A 7,015-nucleotide genomic window follows, 5' to 3' on the forward strand; every position below is an offset into this window, starting at 1 on the left:
CTTTATATTATTGATTATCACATTACACATTTTGTGAATATTGAGCTCTCATCTTTTTGAGCATATTTTTTGTGTATTTGTTTTTCCTTTGTTGCTTACTTGCTTCTCCTTGTAACAGGTTTATTTCAATTTGCAGCGATCTTTTAGGCTCCTATGGTGTTGTTTCTCAACTCTCACATGGTATCACAGCTCCAAATCTACATGCCCCTGTTCTCTTCATGAGAGATTTTGGGCCTTGTTCTTCAGATCTGTGTATTCAGGGGTTTGTACAGTTGTTGTTTTTTCATTTCTGGGGGTAGCTAATTTTTTGGTACATTTTGGTGCCAAAAGAACCTCACAAATGGATTCAGAAGGTTGATTCCATGAATTTTGATATATAATTTGCCTATTTTCAGTGACAGTGGCATCTGGGACATGATTTTTTTATTGGCATATTTTTTCGAGGCATGGAATCCATACGGTTGTACTTGCAAATGCGTCAGAAATTTTTTCATCCAAAAAAAAAAACTATTATTTAAAAAACAAAAAAAAATTACCCTCTTTATGCCCTACAAGAGGGGTTTTTTTCTTTTGGCCATAACTTGGTCATACGGAGGTGCTTTTTCAAAAACTTTATATCATTGGAAAGCTCTTTCCGAGCTCTATTCAGATCTGGAGGTTTAAATTTTTTATTTTTCTTTTTTGATGGTTTTTTTTTTCTGTCAAAGTTAGAGGTTCATTTTTGCACTCTTCTGATCATTGTAGTATTTTATTTATGCAAACGCACTGAGATAAAGTGCCATCATGCATTGTATACTTGGGATCTTGCACATATTGTGTCTTTATTGTACATGCACTACATATAAAGTGTCATGGGGGAGTTGATGGTTTCCTTTTGTTTGTTATCTACCTTTGTCAAGTGAGTGTTCCTTCCATGACACAATGTACTTTTTTACACCTTCAATGTTCTTGGTTCTTCGTCATGCAGTTCTTGTTGGCCGTTATTTTTAGTGTACCTATCCCTCTCCCTTTTTAGTATTATGGGGAGGTTTATCCTATTGTTCTAATGCTTCCTTGGTTCGATTAATCAACTCTTCAGACTTTGGTGTTTTATGTCATCTATATCTTCAAGTTCAGTTGTTTGCCTTTGTTTGCCATCTAATTCGAGTAGTGTCATTTGAGGGTACTCATGCATATTACAGTCTTCTCTACCTAGTCATGTTCTATTTCAGTGGAGGGTCTTTAGATCAGCAGTTACTCTTTGACACTGTTTCCAGCTATTTCATGTTTCAGTGGTGTTTTTCATGATCTTTTTTTTGTTCCTATCTTCTAGAACACTCTTGTTTGGAGGCTTCTTAGTCCTTCACTTGAGCTTTCATCTCTTCTTGGAGAGGATTTTTGTTCCCATAGGGTTTTCTCATTTTTCTCCACTTTATAGAGATTTTTTTGTACTTGGGTACCTCATTAGGCCTAGTTGCCATGACCCCTTGTTGCTTTCATGCATTTTTTACATGCTTTTTTAGTCTTTAGTTGTTTTTTAGCTACTCCCTAAGTTCATCTTAAGGAGGGGTGTTGGAGTTATCTTTTATTAACTAATAATTATTTATTTAATTATTAGTCTATTATAGTATATCCTTAAGCTAAACTTAGGAATCTTATAATTCTTTAAGGTTTCGAGTATCATCTTATAAGGATTCTCTCTTCGTATTTTCATAACAACTGTAATTATTGAATTACATTCTTGTTGCACAATCAATATGACTACTCTTTTCTGGATCTCTAAATTTTGGCCTCCATAGCTTTTTTGCTTCTCTCCTTCTATGACAAGTTTGCATGTAAGTGATCTTTGGGAGCTGTAGAGTTGAATTTTTTTTTGAAATTTTTTTCTAAAATTGCATGTCAGGGTTGTACGGCCTAGTACTGAAGAAAAAAATACCCCCAGAGACTCTCACATGGTATCAGAGCTTCAGATCTGCAACTACCTGTTCTTGTTTTGAGTATTTTACATTGGAAGCAGATTTGAGGTTTCAGAAGTTTTTTTGTGCACCTAGGGATAGGCTTTTTTTAGCACTTTGGGCCTAAACAGACTTCACCATCGTGCTCAGAAGGCCCAAAAACCCCTATGGTCATATTAAACTTGACCATTTTTTACTCCTGAGCCTCTGGGGGTATTTTTTCTTCAGTACCAGGTCGTATGGCCCTAGCATGCAGTTCGAGAAATTTTTTTTTAAAAAGTGCCTTTTTATGGCTTGCAAGCTGAATGATTTTTTTGAACAGAAAAAATTTAAAAATCACAAAAAATGGCAAAAGTTTTTTTTTTAAAACTCAAAAACCAAAGTTTTTTTGGGGTTTCCCCATGGTACGCAGGGTACTGTGGGGCCCCCTAGCTACCGTAGTCAGAGCAGGGCCCCCGCCGGCCCCCTTTGGCCCTCGCCAGCCCCCACCACCCATGCCCGCTGGAAACCCTACTCTTCCCTCCGCCGTCGGCCTCTCCCTGCCGTTGTCGGCCCCCGAATCGTCGGCCTCCTCCCACCTGCCGGCCACCGCTCCGCCACGGGAGCACCGCCCATGGGCCACCTCTACCTAGTCTTGCCACTGTTGCACCTCTCTCTTGCCTCTTTTAGGAGGGGTTGGTTTTTTGTCATAACTTGGGCAAACAAAGTCTTTTTTTTGTCTTTTTTTTTAAATGAATAGGCGTCGAAAAGCTAGTTTCGAGCCGGACCTCGTGGTGTTGGATTTTTTTTCTAATTTTTCTATTTGAATGTACTTTTTTCTAGTCAAAGTGGGGTCTCTTTTTTGCACTTTCGGGGCCATAGAATGAGCATCCAAACTCCATTTTTCAAAAACTTTATATTGTTGGAAAGTTTGTTTTGTGTACTTTCCAGCCATATGATTTTTCTTTCTATCTTCTACTCTACGAATATTTTCTTCATTTTGTTTGCTTTTCAACACTCTAGTAAATATCTTGGTTGTTTTAGGTCCTGGGATCTCTTTCTATGAATCGAATGTCTTGGTTTCGACTATTCTTTCCTTTTCTAGTCTTCTTATCATTGTAGCATTTTATTTATGCAAACGCACTGAGATTAAGTGTCATCATGCATTGTTTACTTGGGATCTTGCACATTTTGTGCCTTATTGTACATGCACTACTTATAAAGTGCCACAGGGGGGTTGATGTTTGCCTTTTGTTTGCCATCTGCCTTTGTCCAGTGAGTGTTCCTTCCATGACATTCACCTCATGATGTGTGTCAAGTGAGTGTTCCTTCCATGACACTATGTACTTTCTCTGCACCTTCGTTGTTCCTGGTTCTTTGTCATGTTATTCTTATTGGCTGTTATTTTCAGTGTACCTATCTCTCTCCCTTTTCAGCATTATGGGGAGGTTTGTCCTGGTGGTTTTAATGCTTCTTTAGTTCGATTGATCAGCTCTTCAGGCTTTGGTTTCTCATGCCATATGTATCTTTGAGTTCAGTTGTTTGCCTTTGTTTACCATCTGATTCGAGTAGTGTCATTTGAGGGCACTCATACAGATTACAGTCTTCTCTACCTGGTCATGTTCTATTTTAGTGGAGGTTCTTCGGATCAGCAGTTACTCTTCGATAGTGTTTGCAGCTATTTCTTGCTTTAGTTGTGTTCTTGCTTTTCCATCTCTATTTGGAGTAGAGTTTTTTTCCCATGTGGTTTTCTCTATTTCTCCAATTCATAGAGATTTGGTTGTATTTCGGTACCTAATCAAGCCTTATTGTCAGGACACATCTTTCCTGCTTTCAGTAGCTATTCTAGGTTTTAGCTTCTCCCTAAGTCTAGCTTAAGGGGGGTGTTAGAGTAATCGAGTCTTTACTTGATTAATTAAACAACATTTGTTTAATTATTTAAGTTCCCTTTATCTCTTTTACACTTAAGCTAACTTTAGGTGCATAATAATTATTTTTTTTATTAATTATTATGTGCAAGCCTAGGGTTTTCCCTTTTAGGGTTTCTTGACCTATTAGAGGTTAATTATTTTCTTTGTATCATTGATTATCACATTACACATTTTGTGAATACTGAGCTCTCATATTTTTTAGCATATTTTATGTGTATTTGTTTTTCCTTTGTTGCTTCCTTGCTTCTCCTTGTAACAAGTTTATTTCAGCTTGCAGAGATCTTTTGGGCTCCTGTGGTGTTGTATTTCTCAACTCTCACACAAGTAAGTTGGACTTTTAATTCACTTGTTTTTCGCGAGATAAACATCTTTTTTTATATATTTATAAAATTATAATCAAGTTATCAACCATAATCAATGTACAAATAATTAATGGAATGAACTGGATTTTATATATATATATATATATATATAGAGAGAGAGAGAGAAGCATTACATAAAAAAGATCACAGTATTAATTTTATTTACATTGTTTAACAAAATATTGAAATAACGTAGCTAATAGACAAAAAGCATTTGCAAAACTTGTTGGAAAAAATGGTGTCTCAACCTTGCATTTATGGGAGGTTACTATTTATAGTAAGTCTTCATTTGAGCACGAAATGGTGCGAAACTCTCCCTGAAGCTTCTGGTTGGCTAGATAAGCATTCCGGTAAAGTTGCGTCGCAAGGTCATAGCTAGTTTTGAAGATATTAAAGTTTTCGTCTTGGAGGGGTGCAATAAAATGTTTAAACTTAAATTTGGGGACTTTAGAGGCTCCAAAACGCCCTGAAAAGTGGCCGTAACCAGCGAAGCGGGTTACGAGGTGATAGAGCACTTCGCGAGCTTTCCGGCGCTTCAAACGGTTCGTCAATCGGACACCCGGTTCTCAAGTTATGGCCTCCGAAAGTTTGTACTCCTGAAATAGGAAAAATAATTTGTATCGAATACATAAATGAGCTGTAAAAAGGGAGCGACACGTGTTGATGTGTGCTTTAACATGTCATAGAAGGGAGATAAGGTCGGCTACACCTTATTGGGTGGTTTTAGCCCATGGTTTTGTAATACCGTTTGACGGTTTCTTGTATTGTATCTCCTATTTATGAGGTGTGTGAGATAGAGGTTGTGTGTAAGAGTCTTATGGCTATTGAGTTGCCTCTGAATCTCTGATTAGTGGTACTCCTACGAAGAGCTTGCTCTGCAAGTATGTTGCAATCTATTTTTGATTGCTGAATAAAATATTGAGCTGCTTTTGGAGGGTGGGGTTTTTCTCCCGAAAAGGTTTTCCCCACGTAAATCACTGTGTTGTGGTATGAATGCTATTATATCTATTTCTATTTTCTGTAACTGTTGTAATGATCTGAAAAAGTTTTGCATTACCCTCCTCTCAAGGTTAGTGTAGGAAGTTGTTTCCGCTACTTAACTTCCTTACAAGTGGTATCAGAGCCTGATCACCTTTGGTTTCAATTGTGGGCAGTTGGGTTTTTTGAACTAATCCAGATTTGAGTGGGAGCTTGTGCAGAAGACACTTTTTGATCTTGTTGTAGGAATATTCAGATGGCGAGTTCGTCAGGGAGAATAGAGGTGGAGAAATTTAATGGAAGTAATTTTGAGATGTGGAAGCTGAAGATGGAAGATCTGCTAATAGATCGAGATCTTTGGGATGCTGTTGATGCGAATGTCCAAAGGCCCTCAGATCCTACTGCGACAGCTCAGTATGATGTTATGGACCGAAAAGCCAAGGGTCTAATCAGACTGTGCCTGGCAGACTCTGTTCTAATCAATGTCCATGAAGAAAACTCTGCAAAGAAGCTATGGACTAAGCTTGGTGAGATGTATCAAGTGAAATCTTTATTAAATCAAATTTTCTTAAGAAAGAAATTGTATTCCTTGAAGATGGAAGAGGGTGGACGAATTGCAGACCACCTGGAAGCATTCAATATGTTGGTGGCTCAATTAGTATCTGTCGGTGTTAAGATGGACGAGGAGGAGAAATGTCAGATCTTGCTTTGCTCTTTGCCTGATTCGTGGGATTCTCTTGTTATGGCTATCGGTAGTACTTCTGTTGTTTTGAAATCTGAAGACGTGGTGGGTGCCCTACTCGGTGAAGAGATGCGAAGGAAGGTATCCATCAGTTCAAAGGAAGCCCTAACCGTTCGTGGAAGACCTAAGGAGAAAGGCAAGAAGAATGAGAAGTGCGACAAGTCCAAATCCAAAGGGAGATCGAAATCTCCTGGAAAGTCCAAAGTCATTTGCTGGAATTGCAGTAAACCGGGTTACATCCGTAAGGACTGCAAAGAAGAAAAGAAGAAGAAGAAAAAGAAAAGGTTTGATTCTGATTCTGAGTCCGACAAGGAAGATGGCGATGCATTTATTGCGGCTTTGGCGACTCATACAGGTAATGATGCCTGGCTAATTGACTCATGTGCATCTTTTCATATGACTTCCAATAGAGATTGGTTTTCTGAATATGAAGGATTTAATGGAGGTAAGGTGTACTTGGGTGATGATTCACCTCTAGACATTGTTGGTCGAGGTAAAGTTAGAATCAGGTTTTCTGATGGTAGAATAAAAAGGATTAATGGTGTGCTGCATATCCCTGGATTAAAACGAAACCTGTTATCTGTGAGCAAACTAATAGATGCAGGTGTGCAGGTAGTCTTTTCTGAAACAGGATGTAAGATGATTAAGGGTGCTATGGTAGTTGCTAGAGGTGTCAGGTTTGGCACTTTGTATAAGCTTGAAGCATACACTGTTGAGTGTAATAGCACTTCTGTAAAAAGTAAATCTGTGGATACTTCACTGGAAGATTTGAAGGTTTCACCTTCAGAAGATGGAAATGGTTTTTGGGTACCTAAGGGTGCTCTTTCATCTGAAGCAAAGTTACCTGCAGAGAAGACTATGTTATGGCACCAGAGACTTGGCCACATTGGAGAAAAGGGTCTAAGGACCTTGAAAAATAAAAATCTTGTTGAAGGTTTGAATGACTGTAACCTTGACTTTGATTTCTGTGAGCATTGCATTTATGGAAAACAAAACCGCGTTCAGTTTTACTCGAGTTCTCATAAAACTTGTGGTGTTTTGGATCTTATCCATTCTGATGTGTTTGGTCCAGTAGATGTCTCTTCGATT

The sequence above is a fragment of the Cryptomeria japonica genome, chromosome 10 (assembly GCF_030272615.1).
Source record: "Cryptomeria japonica chromosome 10, Sugi_1.0, whole genome shotgun sequence".
Lineage (NCBI taxonomy): Eukaryota > Viridiplantae > Streptophyta > Pinopsida > Cupressales > Cupressaceae > Cryptomeria > Cryptomeria japonica.